Source organism: Malus sylvestris, chromosome 2 (genome assembly GCF_916048215.2).
Source record: "Malus sylvestris chromosome 2, drMalSylv7.2, whole genome shotgun sequence".
Lineage (NCBI taxonomy): Eukaryota > Viridiplantae > Streptophyta > Magnoliopsida > Rosales > Rosaceae > Malus > Malus sylvestris.
Window position 1 is genome coordinate 34,405,102 of NC_062261.1, and position 24,089 is coordinate 34,429,190.

The following is a 24,089-nucleotide window of genomic DNA, read 5'->3' on the forward strand; positions in this document are numbered from 1 at the left end:
GAGTGCTTAGTAGATGGTTGGAGATAAAGATGAATCTGTGAAGAATAAGGAGTCAGGATCGTCTTCATCGGCACCTACATCCAATAGACATCCAACTACTACTACAAGGTTAGAGGTTGATAAATTCAATGGCTCTAATAATTTTGGTATGTGGCAATGTGAAGTTATGGATGTGTTGTATCAACAAGAGTTGGATATGGTTCTGGAAGATAAACCAGAAGATATTGATGACAAGCAATGGACGCGAATTAATCTTCATGTTTGTGCTGCTATTCGATCGTTCCTTGATAAGGAGTTGAAATACCCGTATATGAAGGAAACTTCTGCTAAGGAGTTATGGACGAAATTAGAGGAGAAGTATATGACCAAGAGCGCAGAAAATCGTCTCTTCTTGAAGAAGCGACTCTTTCGATTTCAGTATCGTCCAGGTATTTCTATGCACGAACACCTAAATGATTATAATAAAATACTTGTTGATTTAGCAAACCTTGATGTGAAAATTCCTGACGAGGATAAGGCAATATGTTTGTTAAATTCATTGCCTGATGATTATGATCATTTGACAACTACTCTGTTGTATGGAAAATCCGAGGTGAAACTTGATGGGGTGTCTGCGACATTGGTGAATCATGAGTGTCGTATGAAGGAATTGAAGACTCACAATTCACAAACCGAGGCACTTGTTGCAAAAGGTCGAACAGAGGAAAGAAAATCTGGAAAGTGGGGAAAATCTCATTCAAAGTCACGAGGGAAGTTTCCTGCTAAAGATAAATGTGCTTTTTGTTGCCAAAAGGGTCATTGGAAGAAAGGCTGCCCCAATTTGAAGAACAAAGAGAAGGAGAAAGCAGGTTCTGAAGAAAATATTGCAAAATCTGGAGATGATGATTTCGAGTTTGCTTTGGCTAGTTCATATGCTGATGGTCACTCCAAGGAGTGGATTTTGGATTTAGGTTGCACTTATCATATGTGTCCCATTCGATAATGGTTTTCTAGTTTCGAGGAGCTGGATGGTGGAGTGGTTTTGATAGGTAATAATAATGCCTGCAAAACACAAGGGATAGGCAAAATCTGTTTGAAGATGCATGATGGAACAGTCAGAGAATTAAGTGATGTTCAGTATGTACCGGATATGAGGAAAAATCTTATCTCACTAGGTGCATTGGAATCCAAGGGTCTCAAGATCATTATAGAAGGTGGAGTTCTTAAAGCTGTGTATGGGGCACTGGTGGTGATGAAAGGTACAAGACGAAATAACTTGTATTTCTTACAGGGAGTACAATTATTAGTGGAGCAGCTATCATTGAAGCTGCTAACGCAGATAACATAAACACCACAAGGTTATGACATATGCGTCTTGGGCATGCTAGTGAAAAAGCGTTGTAAGGATTGGTGAAGCAAGGCTTATTGAAAGGTGCAAAGGCATGCAAATTGGAATTCTGTGAGCATTGTGTGTTGGGTAAGCAAACTAGAGTAAAATTTGGCACTGATATTCACCACACTTAAGGCATTCTTGATTATGTTCACACTGATGTTTGGGGACCTTCCAAGAATGCATCTTGGGGAGGTAGCCATTATTTTGTCTCCTTTGTTGATGACTTCTCTAGAAGAATATGGGTGTACACCATGAAGCGTAAGATGAAGTCTTGAAGATATTCCTGAAGTGGAAAAAGATGATTGAAACGCAAAGCGGTCGAAAGATTAAGACTCTCAGATCAGACAATAGGGATGAATATAAGTCTGATCTTTTCTTAAAAGTTTGTCAAGATGAGGGTATTGTGAGACACTTCACGGTTAAGGAGACATCGCAACAGAATGGAATGGCGGAACGCATGAACCGTACTTTGCTTGAGAAAGTCCGGTGTATGTTGTCTAATGCTGGTTTAGGCAAGGCATTTTGGGCTAAAGCAATTACTTATGCAAGCTGTCTCATTAATCGATTGCCAGCTGCTGCGAACGAGGGCAAAACGCCCATGGAGGTATGGTCTGGTAAACCTTGTACTGATTACAAGTTTTTACACATATTTGGTTGTCCTGCTTACTATTATGTCAGGGAAAGCAAGTTGGATCCAAGAGCAAAGAAAGCTCTATTTATGGGCTTTAAGAGATACTGACTCTGGTGTCCAGATGAGAAGAAATTTGTTGTAAACAGAGATATGACTTTTGATGAGGCTGCTATGGTTAATCAGAACAAGCATGAAGGTGAAACTGAAGCAACCGAGACCATGAGTAGCTCAAAGCAGGTGGAGTTACTGAATACTATATTGCAACCAGAAGATCGAGAAGGGAAATTCGAAAGCCTACTCGATTTACTGATATTGTAGCATATGCACTTCCCGTTATTGAAGATGATATTTCATCCGCCTACAAAGAAGCTGTCATGAGTTCAGAGTGCGAGTTGTGGAAGAAATCTATGGATGAGGAGATGAAATCTCTTCATAAAAATGAGACTTGGAAGCTGGTTCAATTACCAAAGAGGAAGAAAGCAATTGGTTGTAAATGGGTGTATGCCAAAAAAAATTGGAATCTTTGGGAAAAGACAATGTAAGATTCAAAGCCAGATTGGTAGCTAAAGGCTACACTCAGAAGGAAGGCATTGACTATAATGAGGTATTTTCTCCTGTAGTAAAACATTCTTCTATTCGTATTCTGTTGGCTTTGGTTGTACAGTTTGACCTTGAGTTGGCCCAACTTGATGTCAAGACAGCATTCTTACATGGTGAATTGGAGGAAGAGATTTATATGTTTCAGCCATAAGGTTTTAAGGTTACTGGAAAGGAAAATTAGGTTTGCAAATTGGAAAAATCATTGTATGGCTTGAAGCAGTTTCCAAGACAATGGTACAAGCGATTTGATTGATTTATGATCGGGCAAAAGTACACAAGAAGTCACTATGACCATTGTGTATACTTTCGCAAACTACAAGATTGAACCTTCATTTATCTGTTTTTATATGTTGATGATATGCTTACAGCACGTAAGCGCAAAGAGATTGAAAGGTTGAAGACTCAACTGAGTAATGAATTTGAGATTAAGGACTTGGGAGAAGCTCGGAAGATACTAGGTATAGAAATTGAAAGAGATAGAGCAAATGGCAAGATTAGTCTGTGTCAGAAGCAGTATTTGAAGAAGGTACTACAACGTTTCAGGATGAATGAAAATTCAAAACCGGTTAGTACACCTCTTACCCCTCATTTCAAACTTAGCGCTTCTATGTCTCCTAAAACTGTTGAAGAGAGTCAGTACATGGCTCAAATTCCTTCTGCAAATGTTGTTGGTAGTTTGATGTATGCTATGGTGTGTACTAAGCCTGATATTTCACAAGTTGTTAGTATTATCAGTAGATATATGCATAATCCAGGAAAAGGGCATTGGCAAGCTGTGAAATGGATTCTACGGTATATTCTGGGTACTGTGGAGGTTGGTTTATTGTTCCAGCAGGATAAAGTTACTGGTCAATGTGTTGTTGGATTTGTGGATTCTGATTACGCAAGTGATTTGGACAAGCGTAGGTCCACTATTGGTTTTGTATTCACTATTGCTGGAGGTCCAGTAAGTTGGAAGTTGATTCTGCAATCTACAATTGTTTTGTCGACTCCTGAGGCAGAATACATGGCTGTAACAGAAGCTATAAAGGAAGCCATCTGGCTTCAAGGGTAAGGAAGCCATCTGGCTTCAAGGGTTGCTTGATGACTTAGGGGTTCAACAAGACCATGTGGATGTTCATTGTGACACTCAGAGTGCTATTCATTAGCAAAGAATCAAGTTCATCATGCACGTACGAAACACATTGACGTGAGGTTCCATTTTGTTCGTGAGATTATTAACAAGAGAGATATTCTTCTTCAGAAGATTGGGACCGCTGACAATCCTGCGGATATGTTAACGAAGCCAGTTTCATTGCTCAAGTTTAAGCAATGCTTAGACTTGATTGGCATTTGTAAAATTTGTTGATTGCCCCATGGGGAATTGGGAGACGACTATTAGGAGTTCTACTTAGAGGGTTTCAGCCAAGGTGGAGATTGTTGATTATTGGCTCAAACAATAGTCAAAAGTGAAACAATACTTTCGGCTACTTTTGTGGTAGTGGGTGTTGGTTGGCATGCTGCATGTGGGAGACAAACAAAAATGGATGCACTTATGCCTAATTCTTTTGACTTTATGGGAGGCCTTTTGACCATTGGTTTCTTTGAGGGGCCACTTTCTTTGGCTTTAAAAGGAGAAGCAGGAGCAGCTCGTAATATATGAGAGGAAAAGGAGCAAGAAGTCATTCGGCAAAGAAAAGAATTTTCTCAAATTGTTTTGCTTTGTATTTTTGGTTTTTCCCTTCCTATTGTAAATGAGTGAGCTTGGGTTATTCGGGTCTTTGGGAAATTGAGTGATAAACACTATTGTATGTTCTCATTGATTATAGTGGAATACTTCGTGGTCTCCAAACTGGATGTAGGCATTGCCAAACCAGTACAAATCTTGGTATTCTTGTTGATATTTTTTTCATTTATCTTTTGTCAGTTATTGTGGTTTATTTTTTCACTCACACTTGGTTGACGCTTCCGCACAACACTAAACTAGTCACAAGTTAGTTACAACAGGAAATTGTTAATTGTGGTATTTGTGTAATTAGGTGTAGAAGATAAGGGTACTGATGTAATGAGCCTCTGTGGCTATATATATTCTTGTGTATTGTCAATTAAGTTTAATCAATGAAAATATCCCTTTTTAACATTTTCTACAAATACTTCTAATCAAACATTAACAGATTATCTATGAAAGAACTTCACTCCTAATCCTACCATTTCAAAGAGGATTTCTGTGAGTAATTCATCTCCTATTCCCTAAGTGATCATAATTTTATTTTTATCTTTAATGTACACCTTTAATTTAGTACGTTATCCATTTCAATTTAATGTAATCATGTGTACCACACAAGTCATTAATCTTATAAAATGTTGTGTCAATGGTTGTAAAATAACGACTTCAAGATTTTGAAATAGATCTCTACCAAATCATAGTCGGTAGAGAGAAAAACAAACAAAAAAATTAATCTTCGAGGGCCGGCAACAATTTTTCTTCTCTTCCTTCCCTTTTTCCTATTTTTGAGGCGGTACCTCTCTCGCTATGTCGGATTATATATTTGATTTTTGAAGCTAATGGGTCCCGAGTTCAGATAATAATCGGATTATATATATCCTAATTACCAATTGCACTGAGACAAATCCATTTGCATGTGAGATAAAAGTGGAAAGCAACAACTCTTACAAAAGGTGAAGGGGACTTGAAAGAGTAAGGACACTTGGTGTACGTAGGACATGCAAAAACTAGCATTTATGTTATTCAATGGAGAAGGTTAAAGGTCTAAAAGTAAAAAAAATAGTCTGATTTGCTCAAAAACTTTTAAGTAATAAATTATTAAGGGGTTATATTTAACCCATTTAGTTGAAGATAGTATATAAGTATGATCTGACACTTTTTATTTAAAAAATATTTTGCAGGGTTATAATTCTAGACTACAAGACTATATTAAACTTTTTCGGTTGGAGATGGTTTTACAAGCTCTAAAATTACCCTTGAATGCATCCCCATGTTAAACCTGCACAGGCTAGCTGTACTACAGTCTACATGTGTGCATGCATCCATTCATTTCTGCTGATATCTATCAGATAAGATTCATTATTTTTCTGAACTTTCCCTTTTAAAATGTAACCGGTAATTGATTGTTCTTGTCCAACGTTCATAAATATATTGCAGAAAATAATAATGCACTGCGTTCTTGCGAAGACTGAAGAGAAAATAAACCACAAGAGAAATTACAGAAATGGAGGATTCCGTCGCAGGAAAATCGCTCATAAGAGTTGAAGTTGGCCACCAAGACCAAGCGCCGCCACTGTTTAGTTGTTTCTGCATGTTTGGGCCTTGTGGCTCCCCCTTCGTCACCAAAAAGAAGAAGAACTCGCCCATAAAGGTTGCAGCAGTTTGCGGGTCGCTTCGTAAAGCTTCCTACAACCGCGGTCTCATTCGTTACGGTTAGTCTTCTGGGATTTTCTAGCTACTATGTTCCGAGATATTCTATACTATAACATGCAGTTGAATATTTGATCAAAGATAACCAATATCTAACAGTTAAAAGCCCCGGGTATTAGAAAAGCCGAACCCTTAAAATATTCGTAGTTTTCTTTTTGTTTGCTTAGCTTCTTTTCTTCTGGTGGAATATGACTGATGAGAGCTTGTGTGTGTTATGATGAATGCTTGATCGGCATCGTTTTGGGGTTTAATAAATAGCGATTGAGTTAAGCAAGACGTCGATCAGCGGCTTGGAAATTGATTACGTAGACATCTCAGAGCTGCCATTTCTGAACACGGATCTGCAGGGCGAGAAGGAGAAGAGTTTTCCGCCTGCCGTCGAAGCGTTGCGTCAGAAGATTCTGGAAGCCGATAGCATTGTTTTTTGCTTCTCCCGAGTACAATTACTCCATCTCCGTTGGGTATCATTTCTTACTGCTTTCCTGAGTAAAATTGTTACTTCGTGTACTGTTGTTTCAAATTTATTAGTTTTCCTCACTGTCAGTTTTGATCAAATGTACGATCATGGTCAATTCATATAAATTGGCTTCCACGAGTTAGTCAGTCACGTGCTTGGATATTTGTTTAAAAGTGCTTTTAAATTAACTAAAAGCACTTAAAATTATATTCGGTGAAAAAAGTTCAAAATGCTTTTACTATATTGCTTTTGAACAGAAATATAAAGATGCAGTTTCAAATGAGCCTGTATTCACTCCTAGTAAACCCAAAAAAAATTTGTTCACATTATCTTATCTTTTTGTTTCCTAAAAAACCTCTTATGATGTGACAATTGATAATTGGATATTTTCTTTAAGGATTCATACAAAGAATTCAACGTTCATCAACTTCCACATCTTGTAATTTATAAAATATGATTCAAGCAGATGGTCTCTCTAACATCACTCATTCAAAAATATTATAATACTTTTGTACATGAAGCAGATATGGTTGCTACGTATATGTAATTTAAAATTGAAATGCTGCAAATCTATTGTAGTTGGGACTCTGCAAGAGTTAAATTAAAATTTGTTTCTATGGCGTTTGAGCTAGAGTTTTCTGCAAGTCTAGTCTAATTTGATTTTAAGTGCTAGAGTTTTATGTCATTGAACTTATACATATATAATTACTGGGCAATGTTATTTAAATACACAAGATCAACATATTTACTGATACATTCTCTAGTATACGTAAACTCATGTATAATAAGAGGGTCTGTCTCTATTAGAAAGTACATCAACAAGTGTTTTAATTTTGTATGTCCAAATAGTTATGATACTATTTGTTTGGAGTTTGATCGCCGATATTTTTTTGGGTTAATATAACAAGTAGTATGTGCAACTACCTTAAGAATGTTTTAACCCTCACTATGTCAGGACCTCTAAAAAATGCAATCGACTGGGCATCTAGACCACCAAATGTCTGGGCTGATATGGCTGCCGCAGTTGTAAATGCCTCAGGAGACTTTGGCGGAGGACGAGCCCAGTATCATCTTCGCCAAGTTGGAGTGTCCCTCGACCTTCATTTCATTAATAAGCCAGAGTTTTTCTTGAAAGGACTCCAGCATAATCCTCCAAAATTCGACAGGGACGGCAACTTGATTGATGAACAGGCCAAGGAGAACTTGAAGGAAGTTCTTCTATCCCTGCAAGCATTCACTTTGAGACTTCAAAAAAAGTGATAAAAGGCGCTGTTTCGTGTTTTAAACTGATGACTTGACTTCCAAGTCACAATGGAGGCCTGCAGGTTTGAAACAAGAAACAGTCTCTTCGGATTTGTGGGAATTGTATGTTTCAAGCTATGCCATGTCGTATGAGTTTCTGCCTTTGGAGATGGAACTTAAACCTTGATTTGTGTTTATGTTCATGTTATAATAAAATGTGTACTTATTGCCTCTGGAAGTCTGTACTATTTACCAAGATTTGCATGTATACATTGGCAATGTTACGAGTTGTTTTGCTGGTGGGAATTATATGTTTCTTTCAAGTAGGGGAATCAAACTTACGCCCTCGGACGCAGTAAGGCCATCTCCAACTGATGGTGGGCCAGAGGGCTCGTTTTAGCCCTCTGGCCCTCCAAGATTCTCTAAGATATTAATATTTTAATGAACAGTACAGGACCATATTTGTCTCCGTCTCCAACCGGGGGCCAAAGGGTCATAGGGCCAAACATAATTTATTATTTAAAAACTACAACTTAAATTCAAATCCGATGGGCTTAGGAAGTTATAGGAAAAAAAATAGAATTAAAAAAAAATATGAAACAAATTTTGTGAAATAGAAGTTAAAGGAAAAAAATGGAATTTAAAAAAAATATGAAATAAATTTTGTGAAATAGAAGTTATAGGAAAAAAATGGAATTTAAAAAAAATATGAAACAAATTTTGTGAAATAGAAGTTATAGGGAAAAATGGAATTTAAAAAAAATATGAAACAAATTTTGTGAAATAGAAGTTATAGGAAAAAATGGAATTTAAAAAAAATATGAAACAAATTTTGTGAAATAGAAGTTATAGGAAAAAAATGGAATTTAAAAAAAATATGAAACAAATTTTGTGAAATAGAAGTTATAGGAAAAAAATGGAATTTAAAAAAAATATGAAATAAATTTTGTGAAATAGAAGTTATAGGAAAAAATAGAAGTTATATGAAAAATTTTGTAAATAAAAAATAATAATAACACTGTGAAAAAAAAAATCAAATGCAACCCCAGTAGCAGTTATATTAAAAAAAAATTCAAACTATTAGTGTCAGTTATAGCCTACACTAATAGTAAATAAAAAAAAATTTGCCTATGAATACCTATTACTGTTGGTTATAACCGATAGTATTAAAAAATCCTTCTTTAATGTTGTCGGTTATAACCGACAACAATAGGAAAACTATATAAAAAAAAATAGCCAGCCAGGCCCTTTGGCCCTTTGAAATTCCATGGGGCACTCCCAGATTCCCGAGCCCTTTGGCCCTCTGGACCCTTCAGTTGGAGATGGTCTCATATATGTTTTTAATAACTTAAGCAACAAACTACTTGCAAGATAATGGTCCGTTCAAGAACCACCCTACAAGACAAGTTTAATCTTGACCAAAGAGAAAATAAGATAAGTTTAGCACTTTAAAATGCTCAGGGTGCAAGAATACTACTGTTTGATAGATTTTTTTCACGTATACGAAATACAAATCGGCACACCATATTTTATAATATAAGTATAAAAATAATTTATTTTTCAGTATATCTTTACTTGTATTATAACACGTAATTAGTTTGTATTTCGTCTACACTGAAAAATCACTCCTAAAGTTTATCCCTTCAATAATCGTGGGCAAAATGCACCGAGGTTTGTCTCCAGTAGGTGATCATATCATGTGGGCCAAAGCCAATGAGACTAATATGATAAAGATAAAACCCAATTGGCACTTGATTCATCTATGTATAACAATTAACTGTGGAAAAATATTGGGAAATGCAAGAAATGACACCCTTAAAATTTGCTAGTACAAAAATGATACCATAGATGCAAAAATGATTCCTCTCAATTTTCGGGCATCAAATCGAATGAATTGAAAAAGATTAAAAGACATAAATTAACAAGGACTTTGTGAGAAGTATAAATGAGTGTGTGAAGAGCACTACCTGATAAAAAAATAACCTCTTTAAAATAAATTGAACGTAAAAAGATGAGATTGCCCTTTACTTGAATAACATATTTTACAGAAATCATTAGCAACGACGACATATTGGTCATATATCGATGATACAACGATGATATAGCGACAACACAATGATGATACGATGACAACATAATAAACATCGATCGTTCTGCAGCAAAATGTCAAAATATGTTTTATTATCTCGAGATTATATCATCGTTGTGTTGCCGTTGCTTCGCATGCTAAAAGAGTGAAGCGAGAGATTTAACATGCTTCTCTAAAAAAATTTGAAAAAAAAAAAAGGGTAATCTCGTTTTTTTTTTTTTTTTTGTCAAAAACTATTCAAAAGGGGTAATTTTTGTAACTATATATAACAACTTCTTGTCATTTTTGTATTAGTTCATTATCATGGTGTCATTATTGCTCATTTCCAAAAATATTCATAACATTTTCGTGGAATTTCAGGCCTCCACGTATGTGACTCTACTTTGGTCCAAGAAAACTATATAGAGTTTCTTGCTTTCCAAGACAAAGCCCATTATCTGTGGGTGCAAGTGCAATATCCCTAGCCTGGAATCAAAAGGCAATTACAGAATGTTACTCAATACTTGCTACAATATGCTATTCCTTTCATATGCCAATCTTGTGTCCGAAAGAAGAATCATTGAGATTTAAGTGCTAAAACAAGAGTCCGAAGTAAGTGGTAGATTACCTTAATGGTTATGGTCTCCTCTTTAACACATTGCGCTTCGGTGTCAAGCACTCCATCCCCCTAATTAAATTAAAATAGTAATATCGCTTATCAAAATAATATTAATAGGTTATAGGCTAGTTTGGCATTCCATTAAAAATGATAAAAGCGTTTATATGACGTTTCACACAGAAAGAAAAGTATTTATGGGTTAGAAACATATCATAGTGTTTTTTATATGCTAATCTTGTGTTTGAAAGAAGAATCTCTGATATTTAAGTGCTAAAACAAGGGTCCAAGGTAAGTGGTGGATTGCTCTAATGATTCTGGTCTTCTTCAACGCATTGTATTTCAATGTCAAACATTCCATCCCTCTAGTTAAATTAACGTAGTGATATCGTTTGTTTTTTTTTTTAAAAGTGTCCAAAATCAAAATAATATTAATAGGTTATGGGATACTTTGGCATTCCAATAACAACGATAAAACTGTTTTTGTGACGTTTCACACATAAAGTAAAAAGTATTTATGCGTTATAAACATATTAGGGTTTTATCGGAAGCATCTTCAAGTGCATTTCTTAAGAATAACTAAGTTCGGTAATCATGATATTGTTTGCTAAAATGCTTCTAACCAAATAAAATTTTCCATAAAAAATAGTCACAGACATGGCAATGTGAAGTGGCATTTAGCTATGAAATTTACAACTAATATATTGATTCAAGTGGCCAAAATTTATAATTTTTGGATAGGTAGCATGCACTTTAAATCTTCGGATCAGTATGCACATATATTTTTGATGCACACTTTTAAGCTGTCATTTGTCTTTAAGGTAGACACACTTCCAGCATTTAGCGTACAGAACAGGATTTGAAAAGCATCCCACACTATACAAGACAAATCTGATTGGTATCATGTGAATCCTAATTTGACCACCATCCCCCAAAACAATGGGCAATAGCAGTAGCAGGAAAATCAAACCGAGTTGTTGGATAGCAACCTGGGAGTTCTATTTATGAAGAACTTTTGTATGTGATCGTAACGCTGCAATGTGGAATTATTATCACGAACATGTGTAGTGACGACAAAAATATATCCCATAGTACCTAATAAAAGTAATAGTTTTTGGGATTTAAAGAAAGGTAATTCTATACATTTTTCAGGTGTAATTTCTCTTATCAGACAAAAAAAAAATCTAATTATTCTTTTACGTTTAACAAATAAAAGAAATTATAATAACTTTTTTTAAATATCAATATTAGTTTCTTCGATAAATATAGACATGATAAAATATATACGAATTAATAAATAATACCGCATGACAATTCAGCTGTCACACTAACTTTTTTATTTCTCTTGTGCCGAAAAATTACGGTGTTAATTAATTATACACCATCTAGCTCGGATTTCGTTTGCGGTTTTTCTCGAGGAAGAATCTTCAAATGGTCCAATAACTACAGAAAATCGAGCTTCGATTTGGTCAATATGTAAAGCTGTGAAAGGCCTGCACAAGCTATGAAATACAATAGAGTCGAAGCTACTACACAACCCAAACCAGATAAACTGCAAAATGATAGCTCAAAGCACTTAATACTGCATGTTCACTTTTGACCTATTTCAGCTTTTGAGAACATCGATCCTTTATTCAGCCGTACCTTTGATTCCACTCAACCTTCCTGTCCTTTCCAAAGTCATTGATTTAGACAGAGGGTACTGAGCTACAATGCCGCCTAATTTACGTGAAATTTTTTAATGTGCCGATAACACGGTTTAAAATATTAAGTGTCATAATACAATTGGTTGGAAAGTTGAAAATTTGTGAAGATCTTATGGATTAGTTCATTATATACGTTCATCAGTCATCCTGCAATTAGAAATCATTTTGAAATTTTTATTTAAAATTGAATACAAACAGTACTTAACAAAAATTGATCCACGATGTACAATAAATGGCTAAGATAAATTAATCCTCTCCAGATCCTTCATGCTTATTAGCACATCAAGTTCCTCTCCTAACTAAAGCTTGAGCCTCAGAACAAGTGTGCGTTTTTGTGTGTTGTAAATGCCGAAAAGAGTAGGTGGAAATGATGAGCCTTTAAAAGTAAAAAGACTGGTATTAGTAAAATGGTGAAGAGAAGGGATTTTCAGAGAAGTAAAAGCTTTTCCATAATTGGTGAAGCTTGTCAGCCTCACTTTTTCTTGTAACTTTGCTTTCAGATTCGCATTAACCTTATAATCTCCAAATTCCTTGTCTGCTCCCCGGCAAGCAAACCCTCCCTCTCACTCTGTTCTGTCACACAATCTACAATTGACGGAAGATGAAATTGATGTTCTTTTAGACGTGAGAAAATTAAAGGAAGGGATTGTCATTTAATTAAGAATAGGAATTGGAAAATTGATAATTCACAGATTAAAATTTTTTTTATTGTTGTCATATCCCGCAAGTGAATCTTTTCAGATTGTTTGGATTAACGCTACAGCAACAAATAATAATTTAATATGTGAATATCAATTCTCAAATCACTTTTTTTCATTAAATGATGTTTTCTTCTTTTAACTTTTCCACATCTAAAATAACACCAATTTCGTCATCCAACAATTTACTTCTTTTCTTCTGTTTTTTCTTTGGTAATCTTTGGTAAGGCGAAAAACCTTGATCTGAGCACCATTTTTCATTGCATGGAAGAATATAACGTAGGCTGTAGATATGTGCAGTGATCCCTTCATTCTATTATCAATAAAATCGAGAATAATGCTCTATTATTTCATAATTAAGTCCAAGAATGACTGTTCGTGATCCTTTGAACTATAATTTTTACTGTATCATCACACATGTTTGAAAGGTTGTTAGTAAAGTGATTAGCATAATTTTTCTTTGTTAACGTAAATTACTATGTTATATTTTAAGTACCATATTTTTGAGGGTGATGCTTCCTGTATGCTTTTTGTAATTTGCCAAACTTTTTGGTAGCTCTAACACCCAAAGTTTTAGTTAACTACTCTACAAACCCAATTCCCAATTGGCAGCGTGTGTGGAAACCACATCATACCAACACAGTTCATCTGTTTCTTCTTCCTTTTTATTATTGCTCTACTTTTTCTCATCAATGATTGGGATTCTTCAGCAAAAAGGTCAAAAGAACCATATTATTTGGATTTGATTATTTAGATAAACAAACCATGATTTGGCTCCGTGATTTTAGGGCCCATTGCTGTATTATACTAACTTAATTGAAGGATTATTGTGGCCTTGGTCTACTAATCCTAGTTACGATCGAGGAGGAGTTCTTCTTTGCACGTCTTGGGTGGACTCTTACACTTCTGTTTAATCATAAATAAATAAAAATAGTGGATTCCGCATACATTCTTGTAAGAATCCGACACAATATGCACACGAGTTTTTTGTAGTGGAGTTTATATGTAAAAGAAAGGTTTTCTACACTCGCCATTAATCTTGAATAGTGTTATACTCACATTCATTTTTATCTCTTATACATTTTTGTTAATTTTTTGTTATTAATCTTTTTCAATTCATTCAATCTGAATGGCTAAAAATAAAACATGTGCGTAGAAAATAAAAATACATGTGTGAATAACCTTTAATCTTTTCTTGATGACTGACAATCAAGAATTTGGCTAGTAGCACTAGCACATGCATTTATTTAATATATTTACTACCAGGTTCTAAAATGTGCTAGGCGCTAGTTGAGAGGCGGGTAGGGCCTAGCGCCTAGGCCGTGTCTAGGTGGGGGTTGATGAGGTTTTTAATTTTAATTAAACTTATTATATAACATATAAATAAAAGTCTACTTATACTTAAAAAATACGTATTTGTATTGGGATACATATATTGTAAAATAAAATGATATATAGATCATAAAGTATTTGGACATATTTAAAACATGGGGAACAAGCATATAATGAGTGTTCATCTAAGTATTAATCTCTAACAATTTATTACAAAAATAAAATGAAAAATGAAAGTTATTTATATTTCGTCTAAGTGAAAATTGCGACCTAAGTGGGTCTTGCCAGGCAAGCGCTAGGCGAAGATTTTTAGAATTAATCAAGGCGTGGCCAGCCGCCTATTACCCAGGCAACACTAGGCGAAGATTTTTAGAACATTGTTTATTATCTAGTGGTCAAAGATGAGATTCTTTTATTTTGGTTGCATATAATGGAAAGACTTGAAGTTCTTTTTGTAAATTATGTTATTGGATCTATATCTATACATGAATCGTGGCTACCAACTATTTATCATACTTTAAGCTACTTAATTGATCTTAAAGCAAATTATTTGATGATGTGAGCACCGATGTGCTTAGCACGATGCCAGGCGGTTCATCCTCGTTAGGCCTTCTTAACTCTTTAATCTTGATGACCAATCTATTTGCTTTGTGTTCACTTACAAGACTTCAAATGTGTCAATCTTAGATTACTATTCTAATATCGATGACACATTACTAAAAGTTTGGCTAATCAATTATTATCTGTATTAATACGACAACATAATATTTCTGAGAAAATATTTTTTTATATGTATTTATATATATTCTTTAAAGGAAGGGATTCCCATTTTTTTTTTAACCATACTATATCGAACTTCAATGATTCGAATCGTTGGTTCAAAACCCTATTTTAGATAGGAAAAATCCCATTGAATTCGGGTTTTATATTCTAAAATTCCTTTCCAAGCCTTCTTGTCTTCGACCCTATAGTGGAACTCCCCTACCCCATAGCTACTCGATTGCATCGATTCTTGTCTTTCTAAGAGCATTTGATCCACCTTCCCATTGTAAAGCATAGGTTCCACCAGCACATAATCAGACGAGGTCAGCTCCTACTCCCTGAGCTTTCGAGAGCGTTTTCAAGCATTTTCATTCGGACAGAACCACTGATCATCCCAGTGGCAAACAATCTTTGCACAAGCTACCTGGAGCTTATGGACTTGGAGAAAGAACCAGGTGAAAAAGAAGTGAACACTTTGCTGAGGAACGAAGCTTCGTGTTGTTTGTCTTCAAACTATTTGATGCATCTAATTAAGTTCAACTAGAGGGCATGTCGAAAAACAACTCTAACATTCAAAGAGACAGCACCCAAGTCATCTATGAAGATGTATCGGAGTTTGAGAGGTCAGTTGAGCCCCCTGCCCCTTAATGGATCCACCAGTGCCCACAACTAATTCCCAATTTTTGAAAAAATGAGGATCCATCCCCTCAAAGGGCCTGATATAATAAATATAAAGAAAATTCTATTTTAATCCTTGTCTAAGATTACTTTTTGAATAAAACCTTGTCTAAGATTAAAAACTAGTTTCAATCCTTGGCATTTAATTGTAATTTTTTTAATATTGAATACGTTGTAATAATTATTGAGTTTTTTGTTTGTAGGTTATATATTGATTCCCATAAATAATAAAAATGTTATTTATCATTGTTCCCACAATAAGAAAAGTCATATATTATCATATATTTTTCATTGTGCATGAATTTCTCCATATATATCTTTATGCATATTACGTACATATGTATATTTAGATACTATAGTTACGTACCAATACATTTGTACAAATACATTCGTACCGATACTTTTGTACCTATAAGAAAAATAAGGTACCTAAAGTTATGTACCAATACATTCGTACTGAAACTTATATATCAATACTTTCGTACCTATGAATAAAATAAGGTACCGAAAATTATGCATAAATTTTTTTTGTTTTGTTGTTGAATTTTTTTAATAATAATAATTTGAATTTTGAATGAATTTGTATCTATTAATATGATTGAAGCACAAAAAAATATATATATTAATCATGAATGGGTAAAGAATTTCAAATGATAAGTTTATAAATAATAATAATAATAATGTGCTATAATTACTTAAATATAGTAAGTTTTAAAAATAAAGACTTATATTAGATTTTGAAAATCATTCATGTTAAAATTTAAAAATAATCTAAATGCCCCATAAATACGTTGGTGATCATGAAATGATATCATCCTTGGCAACACTCCTACATGACAGGGAATATTTTATGCCGGTATACAATTAATACCAAATATTTTTCATTCCTCCCGTTTGCACGCAACAAGGCTCATCATCTGTTTAGGGTAAAGACTACTAGCCAAACTGATTTGGTTTGTAATTACCATTTTAGCCCTTTGGACGACACTATGTGGATCACAACAAATACAGATCAAAAATATAAAACTTGAGTTTTTTTTTTTTTTAAAAAAAAAACAATATTATCTACACTAAATGGTAGAAGAGTAAGCTAAGCTTTACAATAAGTTAATAATAATGTGGCTCAAATTTGTGTTTGGCGAGAATCAAATATAAAACCTCTCACTTACTAATGAATAAGAATACCACTATATCATGATACTAAGTGAACGAGTACCTATAAACTTGGAGTTGTGACATCAGAGAACAGGATCTCAGTCGATTGGTGTTCATCACTTTGAAATGAATGGCTTGCCCGCTGTCGTTCGACAGACAATTTAAGGAAGAATGGCCCATGACCTAGCTTAAATTCCTGCTCTCTGTATTGTCACTTCGGTAGATGAGTACATATCGACTGTGAACAGACAAAGGCTAATTTGTATGTGACAGCAGCCACCCCTAAAGGGAGACCACTCTACAAAATGGTACACATCATGCCAGTAAGCACCTTAATTTTGGCGCTGTCATGGGGCTGTACGTTTGTGATCCCTGTCACCATCGGTTGCTTATAATTATGTGGAGTTTGTAGCAACAATGTTCCCCGTTTCCAAAGCTATTGGATACCTACCCTTGCCCCAAGTCCCAAGCCCTAAAAAAGTTCGAAGTTATTATTTTCAAACGAGGGAATAACTATAGACCATTCGATCTCAAATTAGCCCATGTTTTGAGTTGATACCTTCCTTCAAAGGGCTCGTTTTAACTATCTGACATTCCAAGATATTAATATTTTAATAAACAGTACACTGTTATATTTGCCTTTATCTCCAACCGAGAGTTATAGGGCTCTTTTTAACCCTGTCACAAAAAACCGTCTCTAACCGAGAGCCAAAGAATTTATTATTTAAATTTAACGTTATTTAATGTTGTTTCATGTTATTTTATTTAATTTAATGTTGTATAATGACTTAGGAAGTTATAGGAAAAAAATAGAATTTAAAAAAAGGGGAAACTTGATAAAACTCCAATTTTTTTGAGCCAATAGTAGGAATGGTCCAATTTATTAAAATAAGTCTAATTCTTTAAATTTAATTATTTTATTATCAATAATTATCTCTTAAAAGAAAAAACTTATTGTAAAAATCAAATTTCTTCCTAATTATCTCTTTGATTATTTCTTTTTATATTTTTTTTGTTATTTCTTGTTCTTCCTCCTGCTTTAACCCATTTATAGTTTTTTTTAATTTTTATAATCAACCTATATCACAGGTTAATTGTATTTATCTACCTATATGACAGATTCTTTTTCATAGTCAACCTGTCACAGATTAATGTGGCTTGCTTGTAGGTATATTATGTTTTTTTTCTACCTTTTAGTTAAGTTTCATATCTCACTTATAGGTATAATATACATTCATATATTTGCTACTTGAGCTAGGGTAGAATGTTTTGCACATAGATTTATGTTAGTATATTATTTTTTTTTTTGTTTATAAGATATTAATTAGATATTTTGAAGTTGAAAAATGCATAATATTAAAAGATTTTTATTGATTTTTATTTTTTTTAGAAAATATAAAAGGAGTATAAAAGAAATAAAAACATATAATTAGATAACTGGAGTCACTTCTAAAAACACTCTATGTTTTTGGACCTGGATCTAAAAGCCCCTTAAAAAAATATGAAACAAATTTTGTAAAATAGATGTTATAGGAAAAAAATATGTATAGGAAAAAAATATGAAACAAATTTTGTAAAATAGAAGTTATAGGAAAAATATAGAATTTAAAAAAATGAAACAAATTTTGTAAAATAGAAGTTATAGGAAAAAAATAGAATTTAAAAAAAATGAAACAAATTTTGTAAAATAGAAGTTATAGAAAAAAAATAAAATTTAAAAATAGAAGTTATAGGAAAAAAAATTTGTAAATAAAAAATAAAAAAATAAAACTATAAAAAAAATAACGGCTAGCTGACGTCAGCTAGCCGTTGCATTTGAAAATTTGGCTTAGCATTCCTATCGGTTATATCCGACAGGAATGCTCACATTTTTGGCCAGCCTGGGGCTGGCTGGATTGGGCCAGCCCTTTGGCCATTTCAGATTCTGTAGGGCCCACGAGCCGTCTGGCCTAGCCCTCAGTTGGAGACAGTTTCGGACATTTTTTGGCCATTTGGCCTTCTGGAGCCTTTCGGTTGGAGATGACCTTAAATAAGTGCTTTTTGGCAACACTATTGACTAGTTTTAGTGAACGACGAGATTTTTCAACTAAAGTCATCGAACCGACTGACTTAAGAGAGTCCAAGTATCGATAATTAAATACCAACAAATTTCGATTCGATTTAGTGCCAAAGCAACCCTTTTAGTGACTAGAATTGATTCTTGAATTGACGACAAAGTCGAATTGAACCAATATTTATATTTTATATTGTTTAAATATGAAATGATGGGATCTTATTTTAGAGGTTGTTGGTGCTATTGAGCTTGCTCCTATTCAATGCTGTGCTAAGGTCCCAAATATTATTAGCATGGGGAAACAAATTATTAATTCCTTCTATTTTTTCTTCTAATTTTCTAGAGTTGGCTAAAGAGATTTTAGAAGTGTCTATTCCTATTGAGTAAAATGATTTGTTTATTTGGGAAACTTCTTCTTCTTCTTAGACTTTTACTCTTCTATTTTTTTCTTTTCCTGATGGCTATGAAACTGTTTGTCACTGATGTCTTGTTCAAAGTTGGGCTTCCACTAGTTGGCGTTCATTCATCCCACGCTGCTACTCTATTTTGGTTTGGATGACATTTTTCAATAAGCTTCCAATAGAGGATCAATTACAAGGACATGGGTATTACTTTGGTACCAATATCCTAATTATGTTACTGTAACTTTGAACCCATTGATCACAAATTTTAGTTGTGAGTTTGCACAACGAGTGGCTTTGGTTTGCTCCTCAATTTGGCAATGTTCTTCCAGTTACTGGTTCATTTTCCAAAGTTTGGCTCTCTTTTATGTTGAAGCGGTTTCCTCCACAACTCCGAAATGTTTGGCTGGTTGTAGCTGCTAATGGCTATTTGGAGGACGCGAAGTAAAGTGAAGTTTAAAAAGCAAGCCCCTTCCTTTTTACGTATTTATCATTCTACTTTGGCTTGGATTAGGCAATTTGGAGCCTTATCTCCTGGTCATGTTTGCAAAGTTTTGGATAAGCAACTTGTGAAATCCCGTCCCTGAATTTCACTATTGCAAACTACGTATGTGTATTAAGGAGTTATTATATTCATTTTGGGATTTCTATTAATTGTAGAGTGTTGAGATTGTGTATTCAAAAGATATCATGGTGAAAAATCTACAATTAAAAAGTTGCCCTTAATTAATTAAGGAGAAAAAAAAAATTAAAGAAAAAGCCATGTGGGGGTGGCTGAGAAAAGGGGGAAATAGAGAAGAAAAAAAAAGGAAAGGAAGAGGAATTTGGGGAGAGAAAGGAGGGAGGCTTGGCCAACGGGAAGCAGAGGGAGAAAGGAGGAGCAGCCAATCAGAAAACAGACCAAGGAGGGGAAAGGAGAAAGACCCGAGTTAGGTCGTTTTTGACCCGCGAACCTCCATTTTTGACCTGGCCATATCTCCTTCATCCGAACTTTATTTTGGGTGATCTTGGTATCCATGGAAAGCCCTTGATGAGCCCTACATCTTTGTAGCGTTAAATTTCCCAATTTCGTTCCCATTTTTCCAGTTCAAAGCCACAAACCCACAGGTGTTCTGGCAGCTTTATCCATTTTTCCAGTGGCTCCGGCAAGTTTCACCGTCCATGACCACCACCAAAAGACTTCCCTCAACCCCAGGAACAAAGCCCAAGCAGTGTTGGAGGCGTCGTAGTTCGATTGGAAGCCGAATCAAAGCACACCATTTTCTAGGGTTTCGGCGGGTTTAAGTGAAATTGAAGTGTTTCCCGGCCATATTGAACTTGGCCACATGTATAAAGTTTGCTCTACTCTTTGAGATCTTCATTTTTGTAATTTTTGGTAATTTTTAAAAATAATTGAATTTTTCGGCAAGTCGGGGCGGCCAACCGCCACCCGCGGTGGCGCGTGTGGTGGCGACCTGGCCAATGGGCCAACGATGTTTTTTTAAGTTCAATTAGATGCCCTAATTTAATAATTGATATCCTTATGATGTGGTTTGATTGTTTGAACCTAATTTCATTACGATACGTGGTTAGGTCAAAAATATGATTCGATGATCTGACCGTTGGATCGTCACCAAACCTTACTGCGTGATAGAACATAATATTTGTGGATCATAAAAACTTACGGATCGAGAATCCGACGTACGGATCTTCCCTAATTGGATTTCTAAGTTTGTAAAATTAAATGTCGACCGCCACTTGAATTTTGAAATTGGCGGAGATCCAACCGTCGGATCGTGTTGAGATTTTAGTATATTGTTATTTGAGCATAATGTGGACTTTGGAAAGTTACGGATCCAAAATCTAAAGTGTGGATCTTCCGAATTGAAGTGTGTAGAATTATGGACCCTACCTTTGATCGAAAGTTGACTTTTGATCAACATGTCTCGAAACGTCCTAATTACTTGAAGTCTAGTGGGCCTACATTGGTTAGATAGCGACTTGAATATATGAAATATGATTATTATCTTAATTTCTTATATTAGTATCATTTGTGAATATGAATTGGTCTTATAAATATGATTTCTATTGAAATGTGATTTTATATATTTAGCCATAGACTATTTTTTATTAAACATTATTTGGCTCGTGTACTGTTGATGATTGTGATATGTGATTTGACTTGCATATTTGAAGGGTGGTTGATTTGCATTGATGGTATGATATGATAAAATGTGAGTGACTTTAATATATGTGATATAGGTGATTTCCCTGTTTTCATAATTATTGTCCTAAGTGGATATGAGATGGTTTATGATTATGTTTCCTATAAAATGTTTAATTTTTATATTTAGCCATCGTTGTGGTTTTATGATGTGGGAATTGACGTGCATATTGGGAATATGGGTTGTTTTGTATGATTAGTATGTTGTGTTTGATTACTTTTATGACAATGTGATCCTAGAATCCTATTAGAAGTATGTTGTAGTTCTTATATGCTTGTGTAACATATTAGTTGGTGGCCATGAGAAGTGGATATGGTAGGTGACTACGTTGTAATTATAGAGATGATGAGGTTTAAATATACCTGGTACATTCGGTATGTACCATATCCATATGAATTCCATTGAGTGATGGTCCGGAATCGTATCCTTGTTTGGATTCCATTGAGTGATAGTCCGGAATCCCTTTTACTCCGCGATTCCGTTGAGTGATGGTCCGGAATCGTATCTCTGTTTGGACTCCGTTGAGTGATGGTCCGAAATCGTATCACTTGACTTGTTGGTTTCTTGGATTTGATATCAGCTTCAGAAATATAGGCTTGGCTTAACTGTGTCACTCTAGCCTTAGTTTTAATATAATTGTGAGCAAGGGTTTCGAGAATCTTGTGAATTGAATTAGAAAAGCTGTTGGACGTCTGGGTGACTCCTTCAGTATTTTCTCTGATTCGATTATGATTTCATAAGTATGAATTTAGAAGATATGGTTATGATTGTTATTATTTTGGTCAAATGACTTAATTAATGTGGCTAGAGAATGATATTGTGCTTCGTCGGTTCTTGATATGATATATGTTGTGAATTGCAGTATCATGTTGCGATATAATGAATTATATAAAAGATGGAAGGAAAATCATGATTTTCGGGTGGGTTTGTTATGTAACCTTGAGTCTAGTAATTTCATGCTTGTCAAGTTCTACTGATTGACTGAGAAATGTTATGCCTTTCGACTTAAACGGACTGTGATTTATGTCGAGTTATAGTGAAGAAGACGAACTACGAATGGCTTGATCCCTAATAAGAGTATGTAGGCAGTCTAACGAAGAGGTTAGATGCAGTTGTAAAGTGTACGAAAAATTATCATGCATCTGGATCTTTAATTATACTTGGTACATATGATAAAGGTAGGGTATGTTGAGTTACGGGCATTTAGTGACGTCACGTGTCGATCTTGGATGTATGTCAGGATCGGGGCGTGACACAACTTTTTAGTATCTCTTGGGATTTCGGTCGAGTTATGTAATGCTCTTTCTATTGTCTCAATTCTTTGGCATCCTCCTCCATGTAATTGGGTTAAAGTGAATAGAAATGAGCTTGTTAAGGGTAACCCAGGTCCTACGTCTTGTGATGCGGTCTTTTGAGATTCTATGAGTTATTTTCTCGGTGGATTCTCTCAGATTTTGGGGCATCATATTTCTATCTATGCGGAGCTTTATGTTGTCATCCTTCCAGCGGAGTTAAATAAGAAGTGGAAACAAAACAAAACAAAACAAAAAAAATGATGTGTAACTTAAATTATGATGCTGCTATTTCTACCCTTTTGTCTTATTTTCTCACTCACTTTAAATTATAAAATTTATTACGTAATTTACCTCTTGCAAAATAACTTTCAAAGATCTACACAAAAATAATAATAAAAACATTAAATGAAATTACAACACAGAAAAAGAAAAACTAAGACGTAACAAAAGAATCCTGACTGCCACCCCTTTCAACAACCCAGCTCACCAGCGGCAACTTAATTCTCTTTCACTGCCGGCCAACCCTCCCCCTCCACCTCTTCTCTTCTATCTTCTCAAACTAATGGTCCAAAGTTTAGATCGCATTCCATTTGGACGATGGCAATACAATCCCAACTTTCCATCTTTAGATTTAAAGAAGAAGATTCATAAGAATTTGGGTATAAAGAATTTATCAGCAGACTGATTAAAATCATGAGAGTGGTGCATAACTTCTTTAGGTAATCATCACTAGCCCAATACAAAACACACAAACATGATTACTCAGAGAGACATTCCATGAACAATTAAGAAGGTGAATTCAAGCAAGTAACGGAGAGATATTTGATGTGGATTTTATGTGATCAGCATCGTGAGAGTTTTTTTGGACTTTTCGTTAGTTTTCCTTTATTTTAAAGATGTATAGTAGGTTTTTTTTTTTTTTTTTTTTTTTTAACAAGCAATATTATCTGTCTTAAGAGGGAGGGGTGGGGTTTAGCCTCACAATTGGCTATCAATAATATGGTTCAAATTCACTTTTGGAGAGAATCAAATCTAAGACCTCTCACTTTACAACTGAAGAGAAATATCACTAGACAGTAGTACTAAGTCGCAAAGATTTGATGAGGTTTTCATATTTTTGGGTTGGTATGTTCTACGGCTCTTGCGTTTTTTTTTTAAATTTTTTTTTTCGTTTTTATATCATTTAAAGGTATATTAGAATTATATTCATTCACATATCACATTGTCATCATCAACATATGTTCATACGATTCCCAACTTAGTTGACAACATCATGAGGTTGATTAGGGTGTTCCATTAAGGATGATTCTTAACACATCGTATGTGACATTGCCATACGATTCACAACAACAAACAACGAATTCAGTTCCTCTCCTAATGAAAGACATTTGTATCTGCAATTTG

General features: G+C 34.5%; 1 non-coding gene and 1 pseudogene across 1 annotated transcript; one reads left to right on the forward strand and one right to left on the reverse strand.

The window, feature by feature from the left end:
* The first annotated feature begins 5,716 nt into the window (after nucleotides 1-5,716).
* Nucleotides 5,717-8,040, forward strand: LOC126603375 (NADPH:quinone oxidoreductase-like; annotated as a pseudogene).
* A 15,286-nt stretch (nucleotides 8,041-23,326) lies between these two features.
* On the reverse strand, nucleotides 23,327-23,420 carry LOC126614137 (small nucleolar RNA Z221/R21b). Its single transcript, XR_007620295.1, has one exon. It is a non-coding gene; the product is annotated as a small nucleolar RNA Z221/R21b (small nucleolar RNA).
* Nucleotides 23,421-24,089: the final 669 nt, after the last annotated feature.